Source organism: Quercus lobata, chromosome 1 (genome assembly GCF_001633185.2).
Source record: "Quercus lobata isolate SW786 chromosome 1, ValleyOak3.0 Primary Assembly, whole genome shotgun sequence".
NCBI lineage: Eukaryota > Viridiplantae > Streptophyta > Magnoliopsida > Fagales > Fagaceae > Quercus > Quercus lobata.
In genome coordinates, this window is record NC_044904.1 from 24,578,715 (window position 1) to 24,598,074 (window position 19,360).

Consider the following 19,360-nt stretch of genomic DNA (forward strand, 5'->3'; position numbering starts at 1 on the left):
TTACTAATTGTCTTTATAATTAGTTGTTCATCTCTCTCTTTCTGCCAGCAAGCATGTTTGTACATTACAGTCCATACTCAGCCTATTCGGGTAGCAAACGACTAGTTGAAACAAATAGGCTTGCCATTTCTGGCATAATATTAATAGACTAGTACATGTTGCCCAGTATGTTCCAAATAGTTACATTGACTGCCCTTTGCAGACTCCATCTGGTGCACATCATGGGATCATTAGTCCAAATTCTGCACCATAAATCACCCATCAGGCAGTAGAGAGGCCCTTCAGGGGTTGATCCACAACATGTCACGATGGTAATTAAACACCATCCGTGGCAACTAGCACCTGGGGTATTGCCTTAACCAATGTGTCCAAGAAGGTTAAGCCAGGTTTCTGCTTTTTAGGGCTTCTTGTCTCAGTCAAACTACAGTCGTCTACGCTATAGTAGTATATATGACACTATGACTTGTTTTCTAACCAATTACACAATTGGTAGCCTCAAGTTTTTGTTTTAGTGTATTCGTTAGCTAATTACAAAAGAATTACAATCTATATATAAAAAGAACAAAAAGGAAGATGACAAGTTAAAATAAATCACAGTGTATAAAGAGATGTCTGGATATCATGGAAGAACTAAAAAAAAAAAAAAAGGATAAAAGGTATCCCAACAATTTACATAGAGAAACATATATTTTTTATTGTGTTTTTTCTATGACATGGGAATATGAGTTGTTTCTTTACAATTTGCAAAGGCTCACAATACTTCTTGCATGTCTTTCTCATTCCTCCGTTCGGTTATGATATTCTTTTTCGTCTAATGTTGGCGAAGAGTTAAGGTTTTGGTTGTTATCAATCTAATGTAGGACTTTTATGTCATCTACCAATAAAGATAAGTTACATGGCACATCAAATAAACACCCTTCCTTCTTCAACATTAGGATTACACTTACACCAATCATTCTTTTCATCAATAAACAAAGGTATATAGCTATTACATGTAAATAGGTCTTTTTCTTTTGTAGTTGAATTGGACATATTTATTTTACACTTTTACTATGCATACATGCATTGATTTCATTTACAAAGCATGAAAGCTAGTTAGCCAGACTCGCTTTGAGGAGCGGACACATGCAGGAAATCTATTACTAGTTTTCAAAAGGTTTGACCAAACATTTGTTTTCTTGTAGGTGCATGCAGTTGAAAGTTGAAACCATCAACCTTTAATATGGCACCATTATCTTTATCTGTACAGCTCTACATTTAATGGGTTAAGAACACAGACTCAGGATTTGACTCTAGGAGACAAAATTTATATACACTACCAATATTCGGACATGTATATGTATATTAGTTGATATAAAAAAGCAATACACATATATTTTAGTGATATTTTAATGTAATAAGACCTACATAATTTAAAATAAAAGAAGAGAATAATACTATTACTTCTTAAAAAATAGAGTATACTATAGAACATTATATCAAAGCTTACTTGCTAACCGTACCCTAAGAGACTAAGATACATTGCACTAAAGGGAAAAAAAAAGAAAGAAAAAAAAGACGTGTAACGCTGGGAGAATATAGCCCAATTTTCAAAGAACTTATATCTAGTAGTCACAATAGTATTCGTCCCATTTTTGGAATTTAGATCAAGTTTTCTTCATGTACTCTATACGTTTAGGACTGAAGAAAACAAGAAAATAAAGCCATTATAAGGAAAAATTAGAATATCTCTTAAGTGCCTAATTTTTTTTTTGGTGGGCTAGGGGGGCAAGTGCCCTTGGTTGAGATGACTAATTTCAGTTTTTTTTTTTGAACTGGACTAATTTCGGTTTAATCATGAAAACATCATGTTACTAATGTTAAGGGTTACTTTGCAAATTAAGTTCACCTTTTTGACTTTGAGCATCCTAATTTTTATTTTGTGTTTTGGTGTTAACAAAAATACTCTCACACACAACTGAGGTAGTTCTTTAACTACATCCACATTAATTTGCTTCCTATAGTTGCCTGGTAATTCTGTTCCTACTTTTATCTATGCATGAGGTGAACCATATATTGGAAATAGCAAGGGGTTAGTCACAATACAGACAATCGGATACCAACCATTCTTACTTATGTAGTTAGGATCTTAGAGTTAACCAAGAAATAGCTAGCCTTCATTAACTAACCAGAATGTTCGGACATATAGAATATTTTGGCTTCCGATCTTACAAATTCATTCTTACATAGTTACATTCTCCGAATTGTTCTTGATATTTGTGTGTTCCGTACGTATAATTTCTATACTTGGAGACAATGCACATTAATGTCCCTAAGTAGTGATCAAAGCTAGTACTAGCCAAATGAACTTGCAAACATTTTCCATGAACTTATTACTCGGATATAACGAGTCTCAAAATGAAGCTGTAATAGTAGCCAGGTGCCAAAATTCCATTTGCTCAGTGACCGTGAAAAACTATGGTCGTTTGGCAAGAGGAATTATAGATTGTCAATTAACAATCAACACCCATTTCAACTTTGTGTATTAATCTTGACACATGTTAGTGTTTCGTAGCAGTTGGAAGAGAATCTTGTACATGTCCAAGACCGGCCTCATAGCTTGTCGTTTTATCATCGTCTTTATTTCCACGGTAACTTAATATAACACCTTAAATTTTTGCCTCCTTTTAACAATTCACCCACTACCTTAGTTTCAACAATATTCACCCAAATCTTTATCTCTCTCTCTCTCTCTTTGTGATCAGGATCATCAGAACACTAACATGGGGGATTTGTCAACGTTGGCAAAGGCGAGGAAAGAGCTTGAGGAAATGTATCTGGGAATCCCAGATGATTCTGTCAACCTTTCTTTTCAAGACCGTGCAGTTGCGACACAAAATGCAACAGACAAGAAAAAATCCAACTCAAAGGAACTAAGTCCCGAAGTCATCAAAACCTGAAAAGAAGGAACCCCTTTACACAGAATTCCCAGCCTTGATTTCAGCCAAGCATTGCAAGCATCCAATAATCACAACCACAACCACGACCATCATAATCATCATCATCTTGACCACGTCCAGAGGGACAGCGGTGATTTGTACAGCGTTCATCATCACCACAGCCTTGGTGTTGAAAGCCAAAGCCATCATCATCATAGCCATCGGAACCATGTGAATCCAAATGGCCACTCGGGGTTTGGGCATGTAGTGGACAATGACAGCTCTAAAATGTTTTTCAAAAGGTGTCATTAAGAAACTTAAATTAAACAATTAAAAAAGAAAAACTTGAGTACATTGAGTTATAAAAAAAAAACATACAAATATATGAAATTTTATAATTTTCTTTTATGAGTTTTTATATTTTAAAATCACCTCATGATAGTTTATTATCAGTTTTCACTATCTATTGTCAATGTTAGTATGACTCTTTTATTTTGTTAAGTTTGTATAGTATTTTTGTTTTTATGAAATTGTGGTTATATATTTGTCATTTTTTTTTTTATAAAAATATTTTAAACTAAATGAAAAAACTCAACTCCACTTGTATTATATAATTATTAATTCACACAACCACATTTATCCATACATAAATAATACACTAAATTGTTGTTTGATTATGGGATAAGTTAATATGTGATCAAGGTGGGCAAGATTTAAAACATGATTAAAACTAATAAAGCAATTATATATATATATATATATATAATTTTTCAAGTCAGGGGGTTCATTTGAACCCCCTGAAATGTATGTGCAGCCGCCCCTGGCAGTGGAGGGTAGTATAGCTTATGATGATGATGCCAGTGTCATGAGCAGGGCTTCCATGTACCCAGAGAGAGCTGAACGAAGGAGGCCTGGGATTCCTCACTCTAATATCTGTACCATCTGCAGATCTGCTCTAACTACGTCTATATACTCCGGAATCGATGCCTGGTACGTGTATCAAACTTGAAAAGCTTTTACATATATAAGCTACATATAACTGTGTCCATGGGTAGCTTCTCTCACACACATATAAAAGCTATCTAATTGTGTTGGTGGGTTGTTATCTTGATTAAATAAAAACGTTCTATTACATTGATCAATCTTAATATGACCCATTTTAATAATTTTGTTGAGACTCATTAACCCTAATATGACATGATTTCATACTTTTATATTTTGTAAGCACATAACTTATATCAATAATTATAAATATATAAGTTCTACATAAATTCTATTTTTATAATTAATAACATCAATTAGAATATACTATAAAGTTCTTATTTCAACCCAATGAATTTTCATTCAAATTTATAAATAAAAGTTTAAGATAAAATAAAAGGAAATTTTTTATTTATTTTGGTTAAAAAGCGGCTTTGTAGTTTATAGAATAATTGGTTAATACAACAATTAAAATTCTTTCAACTATTCAATTCAATAATTAAAATTTATTTTGGATGAAACTAAATTTATTTATATAGGTCAAAATGAGCTAATTAACCTATCTTGACATGAATAATGCATTAGGTCAACATGAGATTGACAAATTTATTAATCTTGTTAAATTGATATGGTTAATCTGTTCTAATGTGAAACAATTTACAATTAGCCAATATATATGTGTGTATATATATATATATATATTTATATTTATATTACAATGTTTTAGGACTTCTAAGAAAACATCTTAATCGTGAACATTTAATGTATGTTTGACATCAACTTTTAACTTTTATATACAGTTTTTTAAAACCTTACTTTTTCAAAGTACAAATATGTTTTAGCACACTTTTAACAAAAATTTTTCAACAAAAAAACTAGATAAACTGTTTCTAAAAAAACACTTAGAATCCGTTTGGAAATAGCTTATTTAGTTGAAACTAAATTTTTTTACCTGAAACAATTATAGATAAAAATAAAAGGTAGCTGAAATAGTATAGTGAGACCCATGAATAGTACCAAAAAGTATAAAATGAGTTTCATAAATAGTAACAAAAATAAACTAAATAGTAAAAAAAGTTAGCTTTTTAAGTCAATACTAAACTCAACCTTAATCTCACCTTGTGAGAAACTATGTTCCTCCTCCAAGTTCAATGATTTATATTTCTCTCTCTTTTACATCACTTGAATGGAAACACGCACGAGAACTTTTGTGTGCAGGTTTGTGGAAGAGTGTATTGCAGGCAATGAGTAAACATAGGGATGGGAGAGATGACTGAAGGAAGGAAGTGCATAGAATGTTTAGGGAGGAGATTCAGCCAAAGGTAACATAATTATTTGTTTTATATCCCCCTTCCCCCAAAACAAAATTAGACCTGCATGGGCTCGAGTACGACCAAGTATTTTACAGCTTAATTAACATACCCAGCAGAAAGATATGAGTTTTAGATTAACTAGGATCACAAATAAAATATATGAATTATTCAGATGGTTCCCAAAAACTCACAAAAATATTAACGGATAATGGGTCTCCAAAGCTGTCTTATATAATGGTTGTTTATGGAGAATTTTAGTGATAGGCCGGCAATCATGTGCGGACGCCAGCACTTTGAGTGAACCTTCTCATAAACTTGGCACTTAGCAAACTGGCCGTAGATGAAGACAAGGACCTCTTCACCAAATTATTTGGACAGTAGAAACATGATCACCTCTTTAAAGTATATTAAACCAGATATAGAAGTACCACAAGACATTTATCTCAAAAATATTAGAGTAAAAGCTTTGCGAATGACATAGTCAAATGTGATTGTCATCCATCAATATAGCATATCATTAAGTTTAAAAACACAACTTTTTCGGCAATTGCAAATATAACTTTGTTATGATCAATGCATAATAAAAGTGGTATTAATAGTGGGTTCATATGAAAATGATGTTATTCTAATTATAATTTATTAATTTGACATGTTCTGAGAAAAAATATTGTGAAAAATATTGTGTCTATAGCATTATACCAATATAGAATGCCTTAACTGCTTATTTTATGAATAATAATGCTATTTGTGGCCATTGGTTTTTTTTGATTGTTGATAGGTACATACAAAGAGCAGGGAAGGTAGGGTGTTGTAATTGGAGGTACCCTAGTACGGTGAAGCAGGCAGAGCTTATGTGGGCTGAGAAGGGGCCCAGGAGGAGTGGCGAAAGAGGGTCTGGTCACAATGGCGTGGAGTCATCTAGACCAAGAAGCCCAATGACCCCAAGGGCCCATGTTGGCAGTAACCCGGATCAATCTTCTTTTGTCATGGGCTCACCATATTCCCCTTATACTCCAACACATCCCCACCACCTCGCATTTTGAGGAATTTCATTTGCCAATCATTTGTGAAAGTTTCTTCAAATGCCTTATTTTAAGCTTTTTTTTTTTTTTTTTTTTTTTTTTTTTTAATTTTATAATTAAAAAAAATTATTGCTTAGTCAAATTATTCTTTGTCCTATTATTTTATTGTGAAGGCAAAGGTTACATTTTATTTTATTTTTGCTAAAATTTTTGCAAAAGTTACATTTATTGTGCCATTCTGTATTTGTTTCTTCTTTCATTTTGGTGGAGGTGTAAATTATGTTGTATGCATGCATACAACATAATTACTACTAAAACTTTTAGTAGTAACTAGTGGATGTCCTGTGCGATGCGCATGTTCGTTATTAGTTATTTTATAATATTCATATGTGTTATAATGTTTGAAAGATTAAATTTGATTATGTATTATATGTCACTAAAATAATGAAGAAAAAAATTTGTAATATATACAATATATCCATATGTAACCATAATTAATTAGACCCTAAAAAGACCACCACTTGCCTATCGATTTCTTTTTATGAGGTGTACATGTATATTTGGTTATTACATTTGATGTTTTCAATATAAAACTTCTTATTATTTCTTTTCTTAAGGAGTGTTTATTAAAAAAAAAAACACAAAAACTTTTGAAGCTGAACATCTAAGATTTAAGCTTTATAATTTTTAATTTGCAAAACTAAATATACATGTCAAGAGATTAAAAATATAACAATAATTGAACAAAGAAATATAAAATTATACTATTTCATATCTCAAGCTTAAGTTTACGTACATCTTATTTCCTCAATCACTTACAAAGATTAAGCACTTCTCAAAAATATAAATAAACACAAATAACACAAATAAAAGCTTTACGTCTTTCCTAAATATACCTTTTAGAAACCTCATATGCCACTAAAGCACTGTATCAAGCTTTGACAGTGTTGTTAAGAAATTTAGATTATATGTACCTAAAACCAAAACTAATATCTCTCTCTCTCTCTCTCTCTCTCTACTTTTATTTTGGCTCTTTGATATTTTGTGAAACTGAAATATATAAAATAACAGATGTTATATTATGAAAAACTAACATTGAATGGAGAAAACCTTTCATTTATGAAATTAAAAGTGGAAAAGTTCTAGAAGTTGAAAAAGGGAGTGAAACCAAATCTCTTAATTTTTTGCATTTATGACTTAAACTGGTCATTGATAAGAAGATGAGGCAAGGTGAAAAGTTAAATGAAAAACTACTCATATAAAGCGTCACATGGTAAAACCTCATACTCTTCGCATGAGGTCTCTACTTATATATATATATATATATATATTTATTCTTTACTACTAAACAAATGTTATATTGATTTGGGTTAATTAGTACTAAAGCTTTTAGTAGTAATTACTACCAAACAATTTTGCCGGGAAGTGATTCATATTTTACGCAACAATTATTATATTCATTTTGACACCAGGACTTTTGGCAATGGGGTATATGTGATGAAAGTGATTTCATCGCCAAATGTTATAGGTGACGAAATGAGGACATTTGGTGATGAAAATTTCGTCACCAAAAAATACATTTTGTGATCTTGGAGTTCTAGATTGGAGGTCTACGTTGGAGAAAACCTTCAAGAGTGGTCTTGGAGTAGTGGATTGGAGGTTTACTTTTGGAACACATCTACATCAGGGACGTCTGTGGGATTCAGTGCTCATTAGTTCGGAAACTGTAGTTAGATTTACCACGAATATGATTATTCTAACTGTAAATCACTATCTAATAGTGGATTTCTCAATCTTGGGATTGATCTCCCAAGTTTTTCCTTTGGAATAAGTTGTTTCATAAGATTTCCTGGGTCATCATATCACGTGTCATATTCATTTTGTCTGTGGATCTAGTCCATAAATAACAAAATATAAGGGGAAAGAAAAGTGAAGCTCTAGTGACAAAGCGCTGGAGTCATAAAAAGTAGGACATCACCGAAACAATATTTGAACAAAAAAGATATTAATATGATATTGATGCTTGTTTGATTAACCTAAAGCTTTCATAATAGATCTAATTAACAACTCGGTCTTAAAATTGACTAATCACTGTATTTGATAGGGTCTAAATCTAATAGAAACGTAGAAGAAAAAGAAAAGAAAGAAACTAAGAAATTTATCATCTGTAAAGTTGTAATTTACAACTATTTTGTGTTGCTTTTAATTCAATGCCAAATTTGATTGTAATTTCTTCAATCATATTTCCCTGTATGTATGTGGGTTTTCAATTGTAAGGGATGAGTGTGAGAGAGTATGAAGATTCAAGCTTAAAGGATGAACAAGTGGATTTCACGAGTGTCTCGCGAGAAACTTACCCGCGAAAGAGCCACATGTAGAGCACATGACTGGAAGATGAAGAGTCATGCCAGGCTGGAGATTTTCGAGAGAGCCTCACATGAAAGACCATCCCGCGAAGTACTCGCGAAACTCTCTATTTGGCAAAAAGTTATATTTTGCTTTACCAAGTCTTTACCCATACTATATATACCCTGATTACCCACAAATTGTAAGAAGTTCTTTTCAGAGAGAAAACCTTAGAAAATACACTTGAGAGTTAGAAATTGTTATACCTACAATCATCTACACATTTTCTTATGGTTTTCCTCAACTCCTACCTCTCCATCTCCATATCCATATCCTTGAGAGTTTGATAGCCCAAACATTTACCACACCCATCTTGAGTGTAAAGTGAGAATTTGGTGTTGTTGGGAAACATTGGAAGGAGCCATTCATTGGTGGATGCAATTGGGCTGAATTGCGGAATCTGGAAAGTTAGAGAAGACAGAGCTTCGAAAAGTCAATTGGTAGTAGAAGTTTGGAAGATTCAAGTACATGGGGTAGACTAGGCTTGGAGAGTTTTTTGTTATTCGTATACTCTAACTTTATTCTTTGGTAAATCGATTTTGACTTGGAGGGTTGTGGAAAGGTTTTTCGCCAAGTTTTTTGGTTTACTCTTCGATAACACGTCTCGGTGTATTATCTTGTGTTTACGTCTCTCTTCCCTACTCTTAAACTTTCCTTTTATTGTTGATAATGGATAAATATGGCTTAGGTTAGTGATAACGGTTGTTTGCACTTTTTTAGTCTTATTCCGCACTTAATATAAGTTAGAGTAAAAACTATCTAGCCGTAATCTTAATTTGAGGGTCCAAACAAGCTCTTGTGTATTTACACTAATCCGAGCTTTCATCAACCATGGCCGGCAAAGAATGAGGATGACGAAATTAAAAGCTATTGAAGATAGGAAAGCCAGCTGAGATGTATCATTATCAAATGTGGATGACGAAATTAAAAGCTATTGAAAATAGGAAAGCCCGCTGAGATGTATCACTATCATGTATGTAACCAAAACCCAGTTAACAAATTATTATTTTCAGGTCGCCTGATTAAAAAATAATCATAACTGATTGGAAAAACTCAGAAATAATGAGAACCGTATGATAATTGATGGAGATATGCAATTGGTCCTTTCATGTGACAAGCAATGCAGTGTGTTCAATATTATTGGGACAACTGCCCCGGAGGAACCTTTCAAGAAAAACTCGAAAACTTTTGTTTTTTGTTTTTTAAAATTGTTTTTTCCTTCAAGTTTTTGTAATTGGCTTATTGAGATGAGATTTAAGGGTTGCATTATTTTAATCTTTAAACTCAGGCTTATGAAGTGTCCTGTGAATAGCGTTAACCCCACCTGCACCTTGGTTCCAGTAGATTTCGGCTATCGACAACAATAATCTTGAGCCAAACCAATGTCATGAGCTCACTTGAGGTTTCAAACTAGGTTCTTGAAAATAGACAGGGGACCAATCATTCAAGAAAATTGTCCCACCTACCTAATCCGGAATGGACGATTTTGTGGTCTTCTCAATCTCATTGGTTGGAACATTTTCGAACCCAATGTTGTTGTAGGTTGATACTCAACCCGAGCTCGGCCGATCCATGATCAATCCTAACCACTAACCATAGAGCCACAACCCTAGCCCTAACCTGATACTTCGCTGCTGTTGTTGAAAATTTGACATGAGCCAAAACTCATTGAAATGGTTGTACACATCCAAAGTCCAAACACTAGAAAATTTTATGTGATAATGTTTTTTTTATTTTTTTTATTTTTATTTTTTTATTTTTTATTTTTTATGGGAAATACTTCACTTTATTGAAACAAATCAACGAGTTACATTCCTGTCATGTACACAAGCATGCTCTATCAGGCTAGGACCTTCCTCTAGCCATGCAACATAATCCTCAACATTTTTAGCGTGTTGAGCTAGTAAGTGAGCAGGGACATTTCCCTGTCGTTTAGTGTGAGTAATCTTCCACTGCCTGAAGTACGAGACTTGGTTCATCACCCCGGCAAGCACATTCATTACTGAAGAGGGCGGTGAAGTCAGTCCTTGTAGAGCATTACAAATTAACAGTGAGTCACTCTCAAACTCTGCCTCTCTAATTCCAACGTCCTTTGTGAATTCGACTCCAGCTTCCAAGGCTTTAGCTTCCGCTTCTGTCGCACCCAAAGGACACTTCCATTTCTTGCTCAGGGCAGCTATCACTTCCTGGCGCCATCCCTGATTATCACTCCGGCCCCTGCCTGTTTACTATTCGAAAAGACCGCCCATCTATGTTTACTTTGTTATGTGATATGTTTTGAGAGAGAGTGATGCAGGCCATTAGAGTAATTGTTATTTCTTACAATATAATCTTGTTGTTTTGAATGATATGGTATAAACCGTATAGTATTAATAATTTGAATTTTTACGCATATATAAATGACATCATTATTGATTTATTTTTTGACTTCAATGCAAACATCAAAGTTCAAAACCTCTATACAATTCTATATACTTTATTACCTCCATCTTTAAATTTCGTATCATTGGTCCTTTATTGTATTTTGGATGTCCTAAAATATGGTTATTCTAGAAGTTCTAGAAGCTAATAAACATAATGCTGATAAATTTTTTAATTTATCATTTACTTTATTTGAAAAGTCAGTACCCATTTTTTAATATTTTTATTTGAGTTTAACTTAAGCTAGATAATTTTAAAAGCTTATACATCTGGTATTGTATGCTTCGATTTCGTGCTTGAATGGTCTCTCACCCGCCTCACGTCTCTTAAATGAACATGTTCTGATGTTCATACATATATACGAAATTGGCTAGACAACATTGATTAAAATAAAGCAAGCTCCATTAATTAGCAGGCAAAACAAGAATGCAATATTAATAAAGTAATACATGTGAGACAAGCCTTCTAAAATAGACGCCTTGGTTTGATCTTAATTGGAAGATGCATGGATGGGTATGGCATTGGTTGACGGGTAATCACTTCCTCAGGGTTCAATTGTGACCATTCGTACATCGTCACCAAGTTGTGGATGGTAGTCAGGGTCTCAACCCTGGCAAACTCATTTCCAATACATGTGTGTGGACTCCTCCTCCAAAGGCCATGTAAGCATAAGGAGGGATTGGCTTGGCAGGGTTCCCAAACCGAGAGGGATCAAACACTTTTGGATTTTCAAATATGTCATTGTTCATATGAGTTCCATCGGAGGACCAAAACACCTGAAGAAGCAAATAAAGTTGTGAGTTGAGTACTACCATGCACTGATGTTGAATAACAATTGTCTTATACAATTGTATTACAAAGTAATAGTTGACAAGCAAAGTTGTGCCTGGTGAATTGGGACCACTGGGATGAAATAGACCTTACCTGCCATCCTTTGGGAATGGCATAACCACCAAAGCTAGTATCTTTCAGTGCTTTTCTAAAGCCGCCAAAGACGAGGGATTGTTCTCATCAGCTCTTGTGCAAACCCGCCATGTGTATTTCATCTTTTTTTATCTCGGCCCATGTTAGCTTATCTTCTTTTCCTTCTCTCTTCCTTACAATGTCCATTTGTTCTAAGATTATGCAGAAAATAAAATGTCAGAAAAATGTGTGTTTGACAACACTTTTTTCTTTTAGCTTTTTAACTTTTTTGCTTGGATACAACTGTTTGAAGTACCATTTTTGAGGTACAATTATATTTTAACCAACTTTCAGCACAAAGGCAAATATACTTTGAGCAATCAATAGGATAATACTTACAATCATTGAGATGCAGCCATAAAATTGACTAATTACCTTCTAAAACTTTCTTGTAGATCTCAGGATCTCTAGCCAGCTGCCGTATCATCAGACTTAGAAGAATTGTAGATGTATCATGACTAGCAATCACTAGGGTCATGCAGTTGTCTATAATGGCATCGTCGTCGATTGGTTGTTGATTTTCATCTCTCAATGCTAGCATGTAAGATATGACGTCGCTTGTAGGGCTCAGAATCCCACTTGATAGCTCCTCCCTTTTCTTCCTCAAGATAGGCAAGATCAGGTTGGCAATACTTGACCGAGCTCTTAGGCCTTTCCAGTAAACAGTGCCAGGGAAGTTTATAGGAAGAGACCAAAGTGCTTTGGATGCTGAAGCGAATTCTTTGGATAGTGCTTCCATTGTGTACTCATCCCTAATGCCAAGAAGGATGTTGCATGCATGCCATAGTAAATGTAAGCTTCTTCATGAAAAACACAGCCTTAATTGTGTCTTTTTCTTTAGTTTCTCTCAATATTAGGGTCTTGGCTAAACTATCCATCTCTTTGATGTAATTTTGAAGGCTTTCAGGCTTTAAAAAGGTCACCGATGCTCCCTTTATCAGTCTATACCAATGTGACAAATGAGAATAGGTCCATCAAATTAATGGAACTCAAAAATCTTACACCTTTGAAAAGATTTATAAGTAAATAAGTTGAGATATCAAATTATCAACATATATAGTTAGTGATTTAGTACCTGGAACCAGTGAGTTCCAATATATTTTGCTTTCCGAGAATGCCTTGCATGGTAGCTGGTTGTTTGGCTGCAAAAACATCTTCTTCAGCACCAAGTACAAACTTGTTACCAGCTTGACCAATTATAACCACAGTTGGTGAACCCATTAAGGAGGTTTTGAACACTGAACCATGTTTCAATATCCTTTCTTCTAACCAATCCCAGCCTCGATCTTCTTTTTGAGCTCTTAGAAAACTCAATGTCTCTCCAATTAGAGGATACCCCAAAGAGCCTCTAGGGAGATTTTTGGTTTGACACTTGGAAAGATATTTTGATAGGAGGAAAGCTGAAACCAAAGTGAAAGCAATTAAGAAAAGGAAAGGCATTCCTGCAACCTCGGACTCTAAGTTTTCCATGGGGGAGTATAGAAGTTCTTTGTATGTTTTGTATAAGCTACTTTGGCTTGAATTATATAGTGTAATTTGACCCTCCGACAAAAGAAGAAGAAGAAGAAGAAAACAAAATGAAAGAAACAAAACCCAACTAAATTAAATATATCAACCATGTATGGCCGGCAATAAAAAATAATGTTGAAATAATAAGGTGACGGGATTGAAAGCCATTGAAAAAGATGGAAAATATCATCTATTACAATTTACAACCCTTAAAATACCAAAGGCTAGCTGCTGAGATAGACCTTTGTTAACAGTAGTAATCTCTAAAGATTGTATTTACTATTTAATTAAATAATACTTTTAAAATTTTAGGAAAATTATATAGCAAGGTCCAAAGTTTATATTTTGTTTCAAATTAATTCTCAAGTTTTTGATTTTGTCAATTAAAGTGCTCTACTTTTTTTCTCCAAAAAAAAAAAAAAAAAAAGTGCCAAACTAAGGAATTGTTTCAATTTGAAACTTCTGTTATCCTTCTCTGTTATTCTAGGCAATAATGAAACAAATAAAATTAAGATTCATTTTGCTTTTTCACCTAATTAAGTAACCAACATTTCCCTCACAATTTTTTCTTTTTTAAAAAAAGTAACCAACGTCAATTTTTAGTATAGAAGATTCATTTTCACTTTTTCACTCTAAGTGAAAAAAATTTCTCTAAACAAAGTTTTCACTTTCTATTCTCTTTGTTTAATGATCGCCAAATTGATTTTCAAATAGGCATTAAGTAAAGCACAAATTAAACTTTTATAAATGGTTTATTGTTTTTCTTTGTTTCGTTAGTGTCCAAAATAAATGAGATAAATACTGGAAATAGACTGAAACTTTAAATTGAAATACGCTATGGCTTTGAAAACCTGAGAACTAATGTAAAATATGATATAATTTATGGGTGTTTTTAAATTGGATGCTTACTGTGTTTTTTTAGAAGAATATTTTCTATTATTTAGTGCTATTCGGATACTCGTTAGCAAGCTCCACTAAAATATTCGTAACCAAGAGCAAGCTAGCAGATTATTATGAATGGAGCTAGAGCATAGATTTATGAAATACTCGTTAGCAAGCTCCACTAAAATATACGTAACCAAGAGCAAGCTAGCAGATTATTATGAATGGAGCTAGAGCATAGATTTATGAATAATTTATATGAACTCCAATGCAAATTTTAAAAAAAGAGAAATATACTTGTCAACAATTCATTAGTTAGCACAAACAAATTCACCGTGACCATGTGTGTGTTTATTGATATGTGTACATATTTTGACTTTATTTAATTTTAAAAACATGCATCATTCAATGGAGTATAAATGCACCTTAACCCATGCTCTTTATGCACTGAGTAATTATAGAATGCTCTCAAAGTACTATGAATACATACTCCTTCCTGTCACATAATAGTGGATTCTATTAACTAAATTTAGGGTAAAATTCATAATTCATGTAAGAGAAAAGAGTACGCAGTTATAGTACACCCTGAATATCCAATAATTTTCCTTATACACTTTTTAGAAATAGTTTTAGCAAATCCATGACAACGTGAGCTGAATATTGGACTTAGTCTTGAACTCAGATATCAATGTCACAACTCACAACTTAATCAAACCTTACAAATATCAATGTCACAACTTAATCAAACCTTGCACAGGTTTGATTAAGTTGTGACATTGATTTTTGAGTTCAAGACTAAGTCCAAGATTCGATCAGCTCAAGTTTGAGGTAGTTTCGGATTCCTCTACTTTCTCAAAAAAATCTCTTGATCTATCAAAGAGTGCTTGTTAATAGACTCTTGATGATAACCATTAGACTGTTTTTTTTCCTTTGGATTCGTTTGTTGATTTTCACTTCTGTGTCATTTAGTTTACAACACTTGGTGTTATGTTTACAGTGACCTGTTAACTGGATTTCATAGAACATTATAATTGGTTGATTTAATAAAGTTTATTAATTCTATTAAAATCAACAAACAAGTTCTAAAAATAGTAGCTTTTCAGCACTGTTAACAATTCTTTTTTTTTTTTTTTTTCAAGCTCAAATAAAGTAACCCCTTGAAAACCATTAGACGAATCCCTCAAGAAACACAGAAATTTTGATTACTTTTCTTACCTCACCTCAATTTTTTCTAGACTGATCATTACGTCTAAGCCGGATTCCATATATATAGGATCTTTTACCGTAGGAAAGTTCAAGAAAAATTTTTTTTTTATTCATTTATCTATTTGTTCTTTCTTTCAAGTTTCAAGTTAAGTAATTGGCTTATTGAATTGTTATGATCTACATCATTTTAACCTTTACTCCGGCCAATGATGTCGTGATAGTGAGTTAGATATTCCACTAAACTGAAATGTCCAAACATAATGCGGTGGGTTCTTGATATTGTCCCATCACTCTGTTAAGCTAAGTTCAGTATTTAACAGTTGGATCTATCGTAAATCTTAGTGATTTGGTGTTTCAACGTGAGTGTGACCAGTTCATATGTCTCACTCTCCTCAAATATTTAGCTAAACTAATTCAAAAAAACTCTACTTTTGCTAGTTTAGTTATCTATTATTTTTATACATATACATCAGTCTCAATACTTTATCAACATTGAAATTTAATGTAACGAGAATTGAGGCTCACTACATGTAAAGATGAGACTATCATTTTTGAAAATTTTAGTTAATTTAGTGAGGCTTATGCACGTTTGTTTTGGTTGAGTTTAGATAAATTTTTGTTGAAATATTAAATTGGTGAGACTGATGTGAATGCTCTTACACATTTTAACTATTTAAGGCAAAATAGTATGATTCTTAATTCTCTAATGTTATTACTTCAATATACTTAGCTAAATTCATATATATATATATATATGATTTTTATTAGATCTAACTAATATTTACAGGAACTGATGACGAGAATGATGACTTGTCAACTCAAATCAGTCCAACTTGAGGTTGCTAATGTGGCAGCCTAGCCTAGTGATGTGGTAAATTAGCTTGGGTTCTTTTTATCCCATTTATAGTCCAACTAATTAAGTCTTTTTTTTTTTTTGGCTAAGTGATTGCGGGTGCTAGAACCCCCGGGCATCAAGACACAAGGGTACCTAGGTGTCAATAGACTACTGAGGCCAATGGTAGTCCAACTAATTAAGTTAAACATTCTCTTTTACAGGGACGCATTCAGGGTCCAGATTAGGTCCAGTACTTCTAGTGTACTGACCCAGTTGAATTATGACACGTGTTTAAAAATTGACATATGTCACCATCTCAATGGGTCCAATGCTACTGAACATTGGACCTAAACCTCTCCCATGCATTCATACTCACCTACCAATGTTGGAATCAAGAATTTAGATCCTTTAGATTTCTTAGGGTACTCCACCAATAGATTTCTTTAAATTAATCCTAACCACTCTTTTATAATTTAAGTGTCTAGATTCTGTCATGTCAGCATTCTCCTAACAATACTTTTAATTGTTTTGTTTGTAACATTATTTTATTATTTTAAGAGTATTGTTAGTAGAATATTGCAACTCTTAAAATAAAAAAATAATGTTGCAAACAAAACAATTAAAAGTATTGTTAGTGGAATGCTGACATGATAAAATCTAGACCCTTAAATCATAAAAAAATGATTAGGATTTAAAGAAATCTACTAGCGGAGTACCCCAAGAAATCAAGAAGATCTAAATTATGTGATCAATAATGCCAATCCTGACATTTGACTATTTGAGGGATAATTCCCAAAATTAGAGGAAATAGATTGCACAGAATAATGTTATTGATATCCTTTTTTTTTTTTTTTTTAATCTAATCCCAAAAGGCAACATAAATATGGGGACGTATCTATATATCTATATATAGGTAAAATTTAGAGAAAATCCAATTAGATTCTACAATTGAAGTCCAATTTTGTGCCATGTGTCCTAAATTATTTATTTTTAGAGAGTTTTGTTTCTTAGTTTTGGAGTCAATTGTGAGATCACATCTTAAATATTCATCAAAATAAGTTATTGAGTACAAAAACCAAAAAGTCTAGAATTAATGAATTGTAAAAAAAAGAAAAAAAAAAGCTTCACAATATCAAAAATTAAGAATTCATAATTAAAAAAAATATGGACAATTTACATTTTCTACTTAATAATATTCTTACTTGATTTTTTAAAGAGTTAACAAAATATAAGAATGACTATATATCAATAGTATTTAAATTATATATATATATATATATATATATATTAAGTATATCTATATATATGCATGGGGTTACAAGTTAATTCACTATAATAGATGTAAGGACACAATTTACGGCCCAAATCCAAAATGTATGAGATCTTAGCCCCATGAGCTCAGTACAATAAATTTGTAGAGAGTGGATCAAAGAACTAGGCTCTAATGAGTTGGACAACGGTTAGAACTGAATTAAATGACAATTAAATACAAATAAGAGGTTCTGATATCAATAGACTTTCAGTTTGAGGAGGTCACACTTGTATAAATTGATCACAATTGGATATAAAGATAATTTAGATTGCTACAGTGTTCTCTCTCTATTTTTCCCTTTGGACCATCTTGATCCTACACTTACTGATCATTTGAGTCCTTACTTGAGTACTTGTTCCATCGGACACCCTCTTTGATTTTCTGTGAGTTGCAGTAGCCAAAGCAGCACTATTCAAAGGCCTTCTTCACATAAATGCGGTCAGAAAAGTAGATTCAGTGCATTTAATGTGGTGGTAGCAGCTTTCTTATAGATATTTTTGGGTTTCCTACATTCTTGTATGTTCATAAGGCACGTCCCTATCATTGGAGCTTCTTAGAGGGTCACTCTAATTGTTGGAGTACATACTTGAGTTACTTTCATCATATTTGAGGAGGAGTTCTTTCTCGGATTGACTTCTATTCGTTCCTTACTCATAAGACTTTAAATTGGAACTTCTAATAATTATTTGTTCCTCCTCGAACCATTCAACGTCCTCGGATAGAACCCAAGGCCCAATATATGATTCTAGGCCCTTATCCCTACAATAGGTATGAACAACATCCCTAATTCTACAATTCAAAAATCCTCTCTAATACATCATCTATGAACTTATAAGCATCAAAGTCTTCCCTACCAACATACCTTAGCAAATCTCCGTTGTTGTTTGTTTCGATTTTGTAGGTGTTAATGGAATTGTTCAAGCTATTGATCGAATTACATCATCAAGAACTAATATGGTTTTATTACTAATTGATCCTTATTGTAATTTAAAAATTTTAAATAAGACATTTATAAAGAACCATCGATACAATCTTTAAAAGAAAAGATGTTGAAAAAATAGAAAGTAATGCACCTTTAGATTATGTTACTAAAACTTCAATTCCCAAAGAGGGTCATAAGAATCTAAAGTGATCAGTTTTTTATTTTTTTTATTTTATTTTTTCCCATATAATTTGGCTGTCTATATATATATATATATTAAAAGCTTCAATTTATATTTGATATTTGATTATTGGGTTAATTACAAGTTTGGTCCCTGACTTTTTTACTATGTCAATTTGATCTCTATCCTTTTAAATGTGTCAATTTAATCTCTAACATTTTGATATTGTGTCAAAATTATCCCTACCGTTAAGTGATGGATAGAAAAGGTTGATGTGGCTAACGATGATTAAAATATTAATTTTGATGCTATCTAGATGCCATGTGGCCTTTAAATATGAAAAAAAAAAACCAAAAACTTAGCCAAACTAAAAACATTTGATCTAAAATCCCTAGAGTTGACTAATGGTTCGTTTGGATTGAGGGAGAGTAGAGTAGAGTAAAGTAAATTTAGTACAAAATTAGCTTATTTTTAGTCTACTTTACTCTA

General features: G+C 32.7%; 1 pseudogene across 1 annotated transcript; it reads right to left on the reverse strand.

Annotated features, from left to right (window-relative positions):
* Window positions 1-10,439: 10,439 nt before the first annotated feature.
* LOC115951307 lies at window positions 10,440-13,464 on the reverse strand (annotated as a pseudogene). The gene is made up of 5 exons (XR_004083266.1): window positions 13,104-13,464; window positions 12,400-12,976; window positions 11,986-12,176; window positions 11,538-11,837; window positions 10,440-10,861 (listed from the first exon to the last, which is right to left on the reverse strand). The product of XR_004083266.1 is annotated as a taxane 13-alpha-hydroxylase-like (transcript).
* Between the last annotated feature and the right edge of the window lie 5,896 nt (window positions 13,465-19,360).